Source organism: Scyliorhinus canicula, chromosome 19 (assembly GCF_902713615.1).
Source record: "Scyliorhinus canicula chromosome 19, sScyCan1.1, whole genome shotgun sequence".
NCBI lineage: Eukaryota > Metazoa > Chordata > Chondrichthyes > Carcharhiniformes > Scyliorhinidae > Scyliorhinus > Scyliorhinus canicula.
In genome coordinates this window covers 88,324,899-88,339,430 of record NC_052164.1, presented here as the reverse complement: position 1 = coordinate 88,339,430, position 14,532 = coordinate 88,324,899, and the positions used below count along the sequence as shown (strand labels likewise).

General features: G+C 42.4%; 1 non-coding gene across 1 annotated transcript; it reads right to left on the bottom strand.

Annotated features, from left to right (window-relative positions):
* Window positions 1–8,686: 8,686 nt before the first annotated feature.
* trnat-agu lies at window positions 8,687–8,760 on the bottom strand. Its single transcript has one exon. It is a non-coding gene; the product is annotated as a tRNA-Thr (tRNA).
* Between the last annotated feature and the right edge of the window lie 5,772 nt (window positions 8,761–14,532).

Below are 14,532 nucleotides of genomic sequence, written 5' to 3'. Positions count from 1 at the left end.
CTAAATTTATTTAAAAAAAGAATAAAGTTTCCATTGACGAGCTGCAATTAGAGCTTGATGATTTCAGACTTCACCCACAATTCAGCCAGTTTTCAGACCAGCACATTCTGTTTTTTTGTCATTACTTCAAACATTTCTAAGAGCGGCGCTCCTTTGAGAGCATCACCATACTTTTCTGCAAAACAACTGCAATTGTTCATCAGGAATTTGCTGACTCTGCAATGAGGGCTTTTGTAGTTGTACATTTATCTAGTTTCATTGAAAAATCAGACCTGATTATGAAATGGGGGAGTTAGTACCTTCTTTTATTTTGTTATCAGATACGTTAAGCTTTAAGATTTAATTTCTCTCCTGTAGCCCTGAGAATCATACAGCATACTGGGAAACCATTAACCCATCAGGTCAATGCTGCCTGATTTAAAAAACTGTTCTGTTTGGCCTTCTCCCCGACTCTTTACCGGTATCTGTCTAATTCCCATTTAAATTTACCAATGAATCTGTGTCCACTACCTTTGCAGGAATTGTGTTCCAGATCCAAACAACTCAATGCCTGAAGACATTGTTCTGTTCATCTCCCATGTGGTTCTTTTGCCCCTTTTCTTAAATTTGTATCCTCTGATTATTGGCCCTCCTGCCAATTAAATCACTCTATCAAACCTCATCTTAATTTAGAATGGTTCTACCAAATCACTCCCTAACTTAGGAAGAGCAATCCGATTTTCTTTAGTCTTACCACATAACTGAATATCCTTTGTATTATTCTAGTACATCTTCCTTGCTGTCCCTCCAAGGCTTCTGCTCATAGGGTCACTAGATTCTCCTTGTATTTCCCTGCCCTTTGATTTATACAATATTCCCCAATGGTCATCGGATTGATTGACTATAATTTTGCAATCTGAGAATCCAAGATTCATTTTAAGTCTCCTGTTGATTTACATTTGTCAACTGCATGTTTCTTTCAATTTAGCTTGAGCTTTCCTCATTCTCTTCTCCATTGGAATCAATGAGTCACTCATAAATTCATCTCCACCATCTTAGTTTATGTGCTTTAATGCTGGTTGTGACTGAACAAAAAGGGAAGGGGATGACAGAAGGATGTAGCTGATGGTGAGGGATGGATTAAATGGAAGCATTCGTAGTAAAAGGTGGGAAATTCTACTCAGTGACCAAGGTGAAGATCGGATACTGAAGGAGACTGTTCTCGATGCTGGAAATAAGCACAAAAAAATCAATTTGTCGCATGCTTGTCAAGTGCATAATTGGCTCACTATGTTATGAACAGCTGACATTGCTCAGAATTTTCCAGAATGTTTTGGTAATAGCTTTCTCAGATTTGCATGGAGGGTAACTGTTGTTGACCATCACAAGAAGGGCCAATGATGGGTGCAGGTTATCACGCAGTGTCATTTGTTCTACAGAACATGTTGCTTCTAGAATTTTCCAGTGTGTGAGAAATGAAAGCAGTCAGTGGGAACAATAAAGCTAACCACACACACACACACACACACTTGAGAGATACCAATTAGAAATTACAATCACAGAATAGTGCCTGCTCCAGTTGAGAAACATTTCTTTCCAGCATTTCAAACCAAATGAAATCTGAGGAAAAAGCAAAATCTTTTTTGCCGGGGGAAAGCGGGCAGCATAATCAAGGATACCTCCCACCCGGCTTACTCACTTTTCCAACTTCTTCCATCGGGCAGGAGATTCAGAAGTCTGAGAACACGCACGAACAGACTCAAAAACAGCTTCTTCCCCACTATCACCAGACTCCTAAATGACCCTCTTATTGGCTGACCTCATTAACACTACACCCTGTATGCTTCAACCGATGCCAATGCTTATGTAGTTACATTGTGTATCTTGTGTTGCCCTATTATGTATTCTCATGTATTTTCTTGTATTTTCTTGAATTTTGTTTAATTCCCTTTTCTTCCATGTACTGAATGATCTGTTGAGCAGCTTGCAGAAAAATACTTTTCACTGTACCTCGGTACACGTGACAATAAACAAATCCAATCCAATCCAATCCAATCCAATCTGTCATTATTTCTCAAAAGGTTTGCCCATTGTCTTCCCTAATGATTAATCATCTTTAAACCAACGCTGAAATCTGCTCTTTTGCCTTTCTCTCTTGATGGGATAATTTTCCAATGTAGTTTGTTTCCTTGTTGAATAACAACAAGGCTTTTAAAATTCTCCAGCAGATAATTAGGGAACATATTTCAGATTAGGGATGACTTTTACAAAAAAAGTTGCAAAGATGTTTGGAAAAATATCTTTAGAAAATATTCTAAGCCATCTCCAGGCAGTTACTTGTTCAGACACCCACTCCTGGTTGATTGTTTTCCAAGTCTGAATGCAATTGTCTTTTGGCAGAAAGACTGGCCATAATTAATCCATCAAGTAACTGGAAAGAGACCATTTTAGTAAATAAACATTGTAGTGTTGAAGTTACTGACAGTCAACCTGTAATTCTAACGAAAATATTCAATATTTTGTACTGAAGAGGAATGCTGATGTGAATAGGAAACTGGTTGATTTGTAAATTGTCCCAATTCAAATTCCAGAGAACTGGAAATGGAATTCATACTTAGGCTTTTAAAAAAATGTATTCTTTCGCAAGATGTTGGCGCCGTTGGCTAGGCCAGCTTTTGTTGCCGATCCCTAAATGCCCTTGAGAAGGTGGTGGAGTGCTGTCTTTTCGAGGCGCTGCAGTCCATGTGCTGTAGGTACCCCATTATTCCTCTGCTCTGCTTTGATCCCAGCTGATATCCACCAATAACGAGCAGCAAATCATAGAATTTACAGTGCAGAAGGAGGCCAATCGGCTCCTTAGTCTCAGAAACGGTGAATCCCGACCAAGATGTTGTCCCTCGAACTTGCACTGATCTTCATTGGAACATTGTAGACAGTAGAAGACAGATTGGAACATGGAAAATTAAAAAGACAAGCGATTGGAGGCTCGGTCACATTGTGGAATGAACAGATCTAATGCAATTTTCAATAAACCCAGTCGCGTGAAACTTCAAAGGTTCCATATTACAGATATGTGATATAACGGCATCACCCGCCTCTTTAATTACTCAGCTTGCTACATACAATGTACTATTTAATGATCTTCTGTTTAAGGGCTGATATAGAAACAATCTTATCAAAGATATTGCCAACATTGATGTATCTGTCGGGCTTGTGTGGAATTAATTCATGAACCAAGTGTCCTGCTTTGAGGAAATCAACAAAAGTTCAAACTGGCAGCAGGTATTGGCCGGAATTCTCTGGTTTTTGGGATTCAATTTTCCTGCCAGCAAATCCAGCAAACAACGCGTGGTCGAGGAACGGGGTACAGAAGTGTAACTGGTGAAAATTTACCTGACAACTCGTATAGTCCAAGATATCAGGTAAAAGTTACTGCATTCGCTTCATAAAGAAAAAAAATATTTTCGGAAACAGGAATAAATTTCACACAAATCTAGCCCACATGTTCACAACCCAAATCTTGCAATTCTTGGTATTGCATTATAATTGCCGGTTGTAGTGACAGTTTATTTCTCCTCTAGTAACTATGTTTGAAATCCCACTTGATTCAGAATGACTTAACTAGATTGGTTTCAAATGGCATTAATGTGGAGATGTTACAGGGCCTCAATGACAGTTAACCGAGAACACAGTCCAATGAGCTTCTCCTAACAAGGTTAAAATTAAGCTTAACTGAGTCAAACTGGGTAACTTATTAAGACACATAGGTTTGGAACCAATAGTGGCAGTTCAATTTTATTTAGAGTTGGACAAGGCTTAGTCTGATTGAAATGTATTAAGTAATAATTTAGGGTACTGTACTAAAATCAGACCAATTCTACGATTTTCATTCTTTGCAAAAATGATTAATTATCGAACCCCTAAACTCTTTGCTGCTCTGGATAGATACTGTCCTCACTGTTATCAATTTGTTCAATTTTATACAATGAACTTTTACAATCAATCCAGGCTATTATTTTAATACCAATTGTAGTCGCTAGCCCCTATCAGGGACATAATCTGAGGGAAGAGTCATGTGACCGGCTAGTCCAATCCGAGACGGAGTTGGGAATTCACTGTGACATGTTGGGACTTGTCCTGGCTGTTGGACTCTAAAGCTGAGTGTGGGAATAGCATTCTGTAAATAGTTGTTTACAGTTGTAATAAATCATTGTGTTTTATAAGTTAACTGGCGAAGACAATTCTTGAAGTTATTACTCAGTAATTCAGTTTGCAAGACTTTGTGGAAAAATATTCTACTGCAAAGAGTTTCAGAACAAGTCCAGCCAAGTCCAACCTGCAGGGAAGAGAAAGTTGAAATGCCTCTTTTTGATAAACTAGTGCTGCCATAGAAGATTAGGTATAATACGCGGAACACTTAAAATTATTTTTCCATGCTAATGAAATAGAGGGGGAGGAGAAGCAGAGAGTAATTTTGTTAACTGCATGTGGGGCAGAGACATACAGCCTGATTCAAAGCTTAATATCCCCGGATGCACCCGTTAGCAAAACATTCACAGAGATCATAGAGTTCCTCAAAGGGAACAACTGCCCTTATAATTTTACAGTGTTACAAGTTTAATTTGACCAGGAAAACCCCAGGGGAAACCACTGCACCCTTCATGGTGAGGCTCAAGAAGATTGCAGAGCATTGCAATTTTGGGACTGCATTAAATGAGATGCTAAGAAATTGTTTAGTATGTGGCATTAATGATGAAGGACACAAAAGAAGCTTTTGGCAGAACTGGACATTGTAAATGTCCTTCCTGTTTATTCCCTTATTTAAAATTCTTCCATTATCATTTTTGATCCATGGATTATTAATGGACATATATCTTTAAGTCAAGCAGTGGAGAGGAGTGAGGAATTCAGAGGTTACAGGCGAGAACACTCTGCTTATTTTGAAAAGGAGACCTCAGATTTTTTGGCGTCAGAGAGAGATGGGGTGGGACTATATTCGATTGATTGGCTGGTGTCCAATGAATTTGTCAAAAAGCCGAACTCTACCTCCTACCAGGTGGTTATTGGATCTTACCCCAACGGGATAATTCGCAGAGACCTCAGGGAGTAGATTGAATTCTGGACACTCAGGGGATCTCTCGCTCTCTTCTCCTTCTCTCTCTCTTCTCTCTCCTCCTCTCTCTCTTCTCACCCCACCCCATCTCTCCCCCTCTCTCCCCCCACTCTCCCCCTCTCTCCCCCTCTCTCCCCCTTTCTTCTCGCGCTCTCACGCTCTCTCTCTCCAGAAAGGCTGTGAGCTGATGTATTCCTGAAGATACAGAGACCTGAATGAATGTACAGTGATAACCTTGAACTGAAAGCAAATGTTCATTTCCATTACTGTTTTGACAATTGTGTAATTGAATGATTTCAATGTGTAGTCAAGGATTTAAATGGGTAAGGATGTAGTAGATAGCCCATTAAGGGACATTCTCTGAGGGAGGAGTGATGTCCAATCAGGGATGGAGTTGGGATTTCACTGGGCCGTGTTGGGACTTGTCCTGGCATTTGGACCCTAGAACTGAGCATGTAAAGACTGTTTGAAGCACTCTGTAAATTGTTGTTCATAGCTGTAATAAATCATTGTGTTTTATAGGTGAACTGGTGGAGCCAATTCTTGAAGTTATTACACCAAACATTGATTAGGAAGTCTGATACACCTTCTAAACCCATGATATCTACCTTTTAGATTCTGGAAGTACAAGAGCAGCTGGTGTAGGGGAACATCACCCCTCCAAGTTGCCATCCAAGTCACCCATCACACTGGTGAGGAAACCTTCCTTCCTTATCACTGGGTCAAATCTTGGAACTCACATTGTGGATGTACCAACGCACAGGGCATGCAGTAGTTAATGAAGGTGGCTCGCTTCTGAAAAACAGCTAGAAATGGGCAATAACCAGCAATTCTCTCATCCCGTGAATGAATCAAGCAAGATTCCAAATGCACTAATATTTGTGTAGACAATATCCTGTCCAGTTAGTTTGATCAATGATGTGGACTGGAGGCACAGCCATGCCTCTGGGCAGTTTGTATTGCATCCAGTGGGATAGCATCTTTGTGATATTCCACATTATGAGTTCTCCTCAATTGACAGGGTGATCCTTGAAAACAGAGATGAGGAGGATTTTCTTCAGCCAGAGGGTGGTGAACCTATTGAACTTATTGCTGCAGAAGGCTGTGGAGGCCAAATCACTGAGTGTCTTTAAGACAGAGATAGATAGGTTCTTGTTAAATAAGGGGACCAGGGGTTATGGGGAGAAGGCAAGAGAATGAGGATTACAAACATATCAGCCATGATCAAATGGCAGAGCAGACTCAATGGACCAAATGGCTTAATTCTGCTCCGAAACCTTATGGTCATATGCAGTTTGATAACACATTCACACTAGGAGATAAGACTATCCTACTCCATTTCCTAAGAGAGCATTGGTAACACTGGACTTCCATTAGGTCAGTCCATGATTATGCTTGGCATAGTACTGCAGTGCTTTGCCTTTGTCTTTTGCAGTATGGTGACCAGGAAACTATCCACATATCATCAGGCATGTAGGAAAGATTTACAGGCTGATAGTCAACCTGCTGGTCACGTTGTGTATACACCTTCCATGACCATGAAGCCCTGGAGTGGGGGGCTTGAACCTTGAGATTCTGGTCGAGAGCTAGTGGTGCTACAAGACCTCCACTACTACCCCAGGAAATATTAACAATCGAAAATTGAACGGTCCGAAGATAGTTCATTGCAGATACATCAGAAATCTGAAATTGCATGAAGCTCCTTAATGCTTATAAATGTAATTAAATTAAAGAAAATAATACTTTTAAACATTAATACTTTTGGCCAGATCAATTCAATATAGAATGATAAGGTTGTCATTGTTAAATGTTGATAAATATATTTTACACAATCTCCTCCGTATTCCATATAAACCAAGAAAAATACATTTGGACAGATATCTGTAACAATCATGGATTAGCCCACATTGTTTCCAGAGCATTGACTATAATTGTACCTCATGGTGTGTGGCATCGTTAAAAAAAACGATTGCTGGAAAGATTTATTGATGGTACGGACTGTTTCTCAAAATTTGGCTGTAGTCATTGTACACATTTGTATTCATTTCTAGACTGTCCAATACATGTGCAACACATTACAGTAAGCTGAGGCCAAATATGTGAATGGTCAAATTGGCAGTATAAACTAAATACTTGTATTCCTCATAGAGGACCAAATGCTTTCATAGCATCTTCTAATTGCTCAAGACAAACAACTCTTTAGCCCATTCGTTATCAAATGTCCCATTGAGAATACAGAGTGTAAGCATGTTTCTAACTAGTAAAGAGTTACACAGAATAACTTGAAATATTTCTGAGTGTGCAGGCATATTCTCTGAGCTTGGAGGGTGAGGCCTGAAGCCTCCCAGATATTCGGCCTTGGGGCCTCTTTGTAACGTAGCTGGTGCAGCCTCAGGGTCTACGGGCAGAGACTAATGGAAAATCTGTTTGTTGCTTACATATGTGTGAGATAAGTAAATCTGGAGGTCACGGGGCAGGGGATAATGGAGCCAGGGAACAGCGGGTTGGGTGATTGGGAGAATCAAGGTAAGTGGGCCGGGGGGCTCATTGGGCCATGGAATGTCGTTGGCACCAAGAAATGCTGAGTTGGGAGTGGGAGCTGATTAATTCAGCCGGAAATATCTTCATGCTTCTTGTCTGTCATATTGGGGCCTTAGGAATCGCAGTAACATCCAAAAAATACATCTTAAAGTGCAGGCCATAGCATTTTGATAATCAACCCCTCATTTCTTTCAGTATAAAGAAACACGTTCCTTAAAAAAAAAACCATCCAGTAATTATCCATCTAGTTAACATATATTAAAATGTTTTATGCATTTCTGAGTATGCAGAATAATCCATCCAAGGGTTCAGCAAGACAGCCCAGATGTTGCACTCAGTACATACTAATTTTACGTGATGGAAATAAGTTATAACAGGATGCCTAGTTTGACTATCAATGGCCTCCAGAGGTACCAAGTGGAGAAATGAGTTGCCTTCTCCAACAGATATTAGCGAGCAGGTTGATGTGATGTACCGCATTCACTGGTGTAACACTCTTTCGCACTTCAGATTGTCCCTCACCTATCACTGGTGAATCTGGTGCAACATTACCTGTGCCTTGTACGGATTTGGTTGAGCCCTGCCCAATGTCTTCAAGAGGGAGAGGGGGGGAAGGGGGGAGGCAGCAATTTTTCCGGGACCTCTGTTGAGTCAGTGTAGAGTTGTTTGATATATATGCTCCGTTGTTCCACAAGGCCGCCAAGCTGGAATAAGAGTGAGATACCAGCCGCATGACTATTATCTTCAGTTTCCCAGAAAGATCAAGTGAGATTAAATGTTTGCTTTGTGGGTTTTTCAATGGGAAGGTCAGCATCATTCATGACTTCTTCCATCTCATGGAGTTCAATAATGTGAAATGAAAGAAATGCAAATCGCTTATTGTTACAAGTAGGCTTCAAATGAAGTTACTGTGAAAAGCCCCGAGTCGCCACATTCCAGCGCCTGTTCGGGGATGCTGTTATGGGAATTGAACCGTGCTGCTGGGCTGCTTGGTCTGCTTTCAAAGCCAGCGATTTAGCCCTGTGCTAAACAGCTCCTAAAGATCAACGCACTAGGCATCGCTGAGATTCGAACTCAGGATCTCCTGTTTACTAGACAGGTGCTTTAACCAACTAAGCCACGACGCCAGATACTGCAGAGTAGTATACTGTGGCAGCACAACCTGGGGTAGCAGATGATGTGGAGAGGCCGGCATTGGACTGGGGTGAGCACAGTAATAAGTCTTACAACACCAGGTTAAAGTCCAAAAGGTTTGTTTCAAACACGAGCTTTCAGAGCACTGCTCCTTCCTCAGGTGAATCCTAACAGATTCACCTGAGGAAGGAGCAGTGCTCTGAAAGCTCGTGTTTGAAACAAGCCTGTTGGACTTTAACCTGGTGTTGTAAGACTTCTTACTGGGGTAGCAGAGGGAGCCATTGAGTCGGGGTGTACATAGATTCCCTTGACGCTGTCCTCATGTCACCGTTTAGCTGCACATCTATGGACTTTGTGTGGTAGCTGCAGGCCCATGCGCTATATCTGCTTTATAAAAGTTTTCTTCGACCTGCCATGAACAACATTCCTGGAGCTCATTAGTGTTCACAAGGCCAGACAGCATAAATAGTGTTTTTCTTCTTGGCTGTTTCTTTCTCGCAGCCTCTCCTGAGAGCACTGATTCAATGCCATATGACACAGTTCTATGAGATTGCTCCAATCCCACCCAAGAAGCCATTCTTATTGCTTGAGTCTTGTTATGGCTCTTTAAACAACTGGGCCCTTAACATTTGCCTCAAGTGATCACTGGATAACAATCTGGAACCAGAACCTTGGCTGACACCTATGCAGCCTGCCCGTTCAATCTAAGATGACTGAAGGCAGCAATAGGCCCACAAGCCCTGTGTGGGTTAATTCCCCACTGACTAAACATGCTGACCAGAGAAAAATAAATTTTAAAACCTGCAAAAAATCTACCTGCACTTAACCCAGATCTGACTCAAACAAAAGGCAGGGCTAGGTTTTAAATGTCTCTTGATACACAATGCTCAGGAAAGATAGGAAAGGAAGGAAAGGGGGTATGATTGTGGTATTGATTAAAGGAGAGCATTGCAGTGCTGGAGAAAGAGGAAGACCCCGAGGGCTCAAGGACATAATCAATTTGGCTAGAGCCAAGGAATTACATTGCTCAGTGTAGTCTATAGGCTGCCAACTAGTGGGAAAGTTGTAGAGGAACAAATCTGCTAGGAAATGAGAGAATATAGAGCAGGGGTGGGCAAACTACGGCCCGCGGGCCGCATGCGGCCCGCCAAAGGTATTTCTGCGGCCTACCAAGTCATTAAAAAAAAAAAAAAAATTTTTTTTTTTTTTATTAAAAAAAAATTTTTTTTTTTTTTAAATTTAAAAATTTTTTTTTTTTTTAAGGTTAATGGGGGGGGGGGGCTGTTGGGTTACTTACTGGAATAGGGTGGATACGTTGACTTGAGTAGGGTGATCATTGCTCGGCACAACGTCGAGGGCCGAAGGGCCTGTTCTGTGCTGTACTGTTCTATGTTCTATGAGGCGCCCAGAATCATAACCAGGTGAAGTAATTATTTTACTTAATATACTATGCGGCCCTTTGTGAATTGTGAATTTCTGAATGTGGCCCTTGCACGGAAAAGTTTGCCCACCCCTGATATAGAGTCACAGGGGACTTTAATTACCTGAATATGGACTAGGGTAGTGGTAGTGTGAGGGTAGTGTGAGTTCCTGGACTGGGTTCAGGAGAAATTTCTACCGCATTATGTCAACAGTCCATTGAGAAAGTAGGCACTGCTAGACCTGGTTCTTGATAATCAGGTGGGCCAAGTAGATCAAGTATCAGTGGGAGAAAATTTAGGGGACAGTGATCACTGTATCGTAGAGTATAGTGTGGAAAAGGACAAAGAACAATTCAGAGTAAGAATAATTAACTGGAGGAAAGTCAACTTTAAAGGAGGAAGTGCACATCTGGGTTGAATAAATTGGAGCCAAAGGTTGGCAGCTGAGCAATGGGCTAACTTCAAAGAAAAAAATGCTTCGACACAGTCAAGGTCCCTCAAAAAGGAAGGAAAGGGAAAACAAATACAGAGCTCCTTGAATGCCAAGAGAGGTAGAAATTAAGACCAAGATGAAAAAGTATGCTTATGACAGGTGTCAGGTCAAAAATATAATTGAGAAACCATGATGAATATGGAAGGTGAAAAAACAATTAATAGAAACAAAGAGGGAATATGAAAAGAGACAGGCAATGAATATAAATGGAATCCCAAGTCTTCTACAGGTACATAAATGGTAAAATGTTGGTAAAAGAAGGAGTAAAGCTGATTAGGGACCAAGAAAGGAATTTACATAGGAGGCAGTGGTTATAGCTGAGGTGTTAAATAAATACTTAACAAGGAAAAAATATGCTACCCAATTGATAAAAGAGGAGGTAATTCAGACACGAAAAGGGTTTAAAATTGATGAGGAGGAGTTAGCGGACAGGATGTCTGTATTTAAAGTGGACAATGCACCAGGGCCAGATGTGATACATTCAAGGAAGTGGAAGTGGAAATTGCGGAGGCACTGGCTATAGTTTTTCAGTCTTCTGTTAATTTAGGGGTGCTGATAGAGGACTGGAAAATTGCAAACATTACGGCCTTGTTCAAAGAAGAGTGTTAGGGTAATCCCAGCAACAGTATAACAGTCAGTTTAGCTTCAGTCCTCGGATTCTTTTAGAAACTATGGACAGCATTTTCTGGCTCTGGCAATGGTGGGGATCCTCGTGGGTGGGATGGGAAGATTTGGAAATCTACAACAGCTTTCCAAATTTTCCCAACCTGCCTGCGATGATACTCAATGGTGGCAGGGTGGGAAAATCCCAGTCTATAATTCAGGACCGAATTGACAGTCACGTGGACAAATGCGGGTTAAATAAGAAAAGCCAGATTTCTTCAGGGAAAATTGTGCGTAACTACTTTCTGGAGATTTTTGAAGCGATAACAGAGAGGGTTAATGAGGGCAATGCAGATGATAAAGCGTATATTACATTCAAAAGGCTTTTGATACAATGTTCCACAATAGACTACTGAGAAAAGTTATAGCTTGTGGAATAAAAGGGAGGGTGAACCATGGATACAAAAAGAGTTGAGTGACTGGGAACAGAAAGTAACGTTGATGGATGTTTCCTGGGCTGGAGGAAGGTTGTAGTGCAGTTCCCCATGGATCGGTATTTTCCTGACATGTCTTAATGATCCAGACCTTGGTGTCCAGGCAACAATTTCAAAATTTGCAGATGATACAAAACTTGGAAGCATTGTAAACCGGGACAAGGACAATGTAGAACTTCTAAAGGACATAGACAAGTTGATGGTGACAGACAAAGTTCAACACAGAGAAATGTGAAGTGATACATTTTGGGAGGGAGAACCCGGAGAGATAATATAAAATGAAGGGTGCTCTACAGGGGATGCATAAACAGTTTTTTAATAGTGTATTATCACAAACAAACTTTTTTCCCTTTGGGGAATATTGGTGGAAGGATTCCTGAGCTGATTATCAGCCAGTTGAACTGCGTTATGAATGTTCCTTCTGTGGCCAACAAGCCCTGACATGGGACTTGAACCTGGAAGTTCTGGTCTGGAGGTAGGTCTGTTATCCACTGTGCCACCCGTGTGACCTGGTTGCATGTGTGCACAAGTTATTAAAGGTGGCAGGACAGATTGAAAGAGAGCATTTCATAAAGTATACAGTATCCCAGACTTTATTACTTAGGGTACAGAGTACAAGAGCAAGGAAGTTATGATGAACTTGTATAAGACACTAGTTAGACCTCACTGTGATGTACAATCCTGGGCATTGCATTTCAGAAAGAATGAAAATGAAAATGAAAATCGCTTATTGTCACGAGTAGGCTTCAATTAAGTTACTGTGAAAAGCCCCTAGTCGCCACATTCCGGCGCCTGTCCGGGGAGGCTGGTACGGGAATCGAACCGTGCTGCTGGCCTGCTTGGTCTGCTTGAAAAGCCAGCGATTTAGCTGAGTGAGCTAAACCAGTCCCTACTGTGAATATGAAGCCATTGGTGAGAATGCAGAAGCGGTTTACAAGAATAGTTCCAGGGATGCGGACCATCAGTTATGAAGTAAGATTGGAGAAGTTGAGACTCTTTCCTTTGAGAGAAGAAGGCTGAGAGAAGATTTAGTTGATGTATCCAAAATCATGAAGGGTCTGTACAGAGTAAATCGGTAAAAACTGTTCCCACTTGTGAAAGGATCGAAATGAGTGGGCACAGGTTTAAATTAATTGGAAAAAAAAAGGAAAAGCGCTATGAGGAAAGAGACATTTTCTCGCAGCGAGTGGTTGGGGTCTGGAATGCACTGCCTGAAAGTGTGGTGGAGACATGTTCAATCGAGTAATGCAAGCAGGAATTAGATGACTGTTAAAAAAGAAACAATCTGCAGGGCTATGAGGAGAAGGCAGGAGATTGGCACTGGGCAAAATGATCATTCAGAGCGTCAGTGCAGACATGATGGGTAGGATTCTCTCAGCCTGGGGCCGGGCCGGAGAATCCCCGCGACCGGCGGCAATCGCACCACGCCTCCCCGGCGCCGGCACACGATTCTCTGCAGAGCTTGGTTGGCGCACCGCCAGTCGGGGGCCGCTCTATGCGGCCGGCCCGCCAATTCTCAGCCCGGGATGGGCTGAGCGGCCACCGTAAAGACAGCAAGTCCCACCGGCGCCGTCCACAACTGTTTTCAGCCGGCGGGAACTCAGTGTGGAAGGGTCGGGGCGGCCTGTGAGGGGGGGAGGGGGGAGGTCCGGGAGGGCCGGGCCTCCGATGTGGCCTGGCCTGCGATCAGGACGCACCGATCGATGGGTCGGCCTGTCTGGCTGGCGGCCTCCTTTCTTCCGCGGCGGCCCCTGTAGCCCTGCGCCATGTTGTGTCAGGGCCGGCACATTGAAGGAAGCCACTGCGCATGCGTGCGTTGCCGCTGGTGCCAGTGCGCATGTGCGCATTGGCATCCGTGCCACTGCGCATACGTGGATCCCATGGCGCCCAGTTCTCGCCGGGATCAGCAGCTGGAGTGGCATGAACCGCACTGTAGGGGCCACAATTGCTGATCCTGAGGCCGTGTTGACACCATCGAGAAACATGACGGCATTTCCGACGGCATCAAAACTTAGCCTCAGGATCACAGAATCCCGCCTGATGGGCCGAATGGCCTCCTTCTGCACTATAACAATTCGGTAATTCATATTCTTTTCTATTTGCCAAACATTAACTGCAGCTTGATTCCTGACAATCACTTATTATTGGTGGGGTTCCCCGTTTCCCAAGGCACATGTTTCCCTATGGTGCGCTGGGATCCCAATCACTCCACTCCTCAATGGGATTTCCCATTGAAGCCACATCACACCGCTGGGAAACCCACAGGCGGGGATGCACTGCCGGTAGGAATGGAGAATCCCAATGGCCGGAGAGTTCCGACTTATGTATTTGATCTAAAGATGTATATTATCCACAGCTCGCAAACAACAGGACGGCGGGCTTGAATTATGGGTCTAAGTGCCAGCGTCTAATTCTCTAAATCTCACCAAAGAGTAACTCAAACCTGATCAAATTCACAAGCCACAAATGGAAAACAGTCGGGAAAGAGTCTTTGAAGGATTAGTGCATTCAGTCAAGAAGTGAAAAATGAAAAGGAATTGTTATTTAACTCTTATGCCAAAGTGATTATTTTGAGTGACAAGGCCTAATACTTTTCAGAACAAAATCATTTCCTGATGTGAAGTGATGTAGATGGTTTTAAAATGATTAATATTTTGTGTAACTTAATGCTTGTTACTCTTCATTTTTAATGTGCTGACTTTGACCATGGCCAGCTTGTTTGTTTAACTTGTGCAATGGTGCAGCTTACTCCAT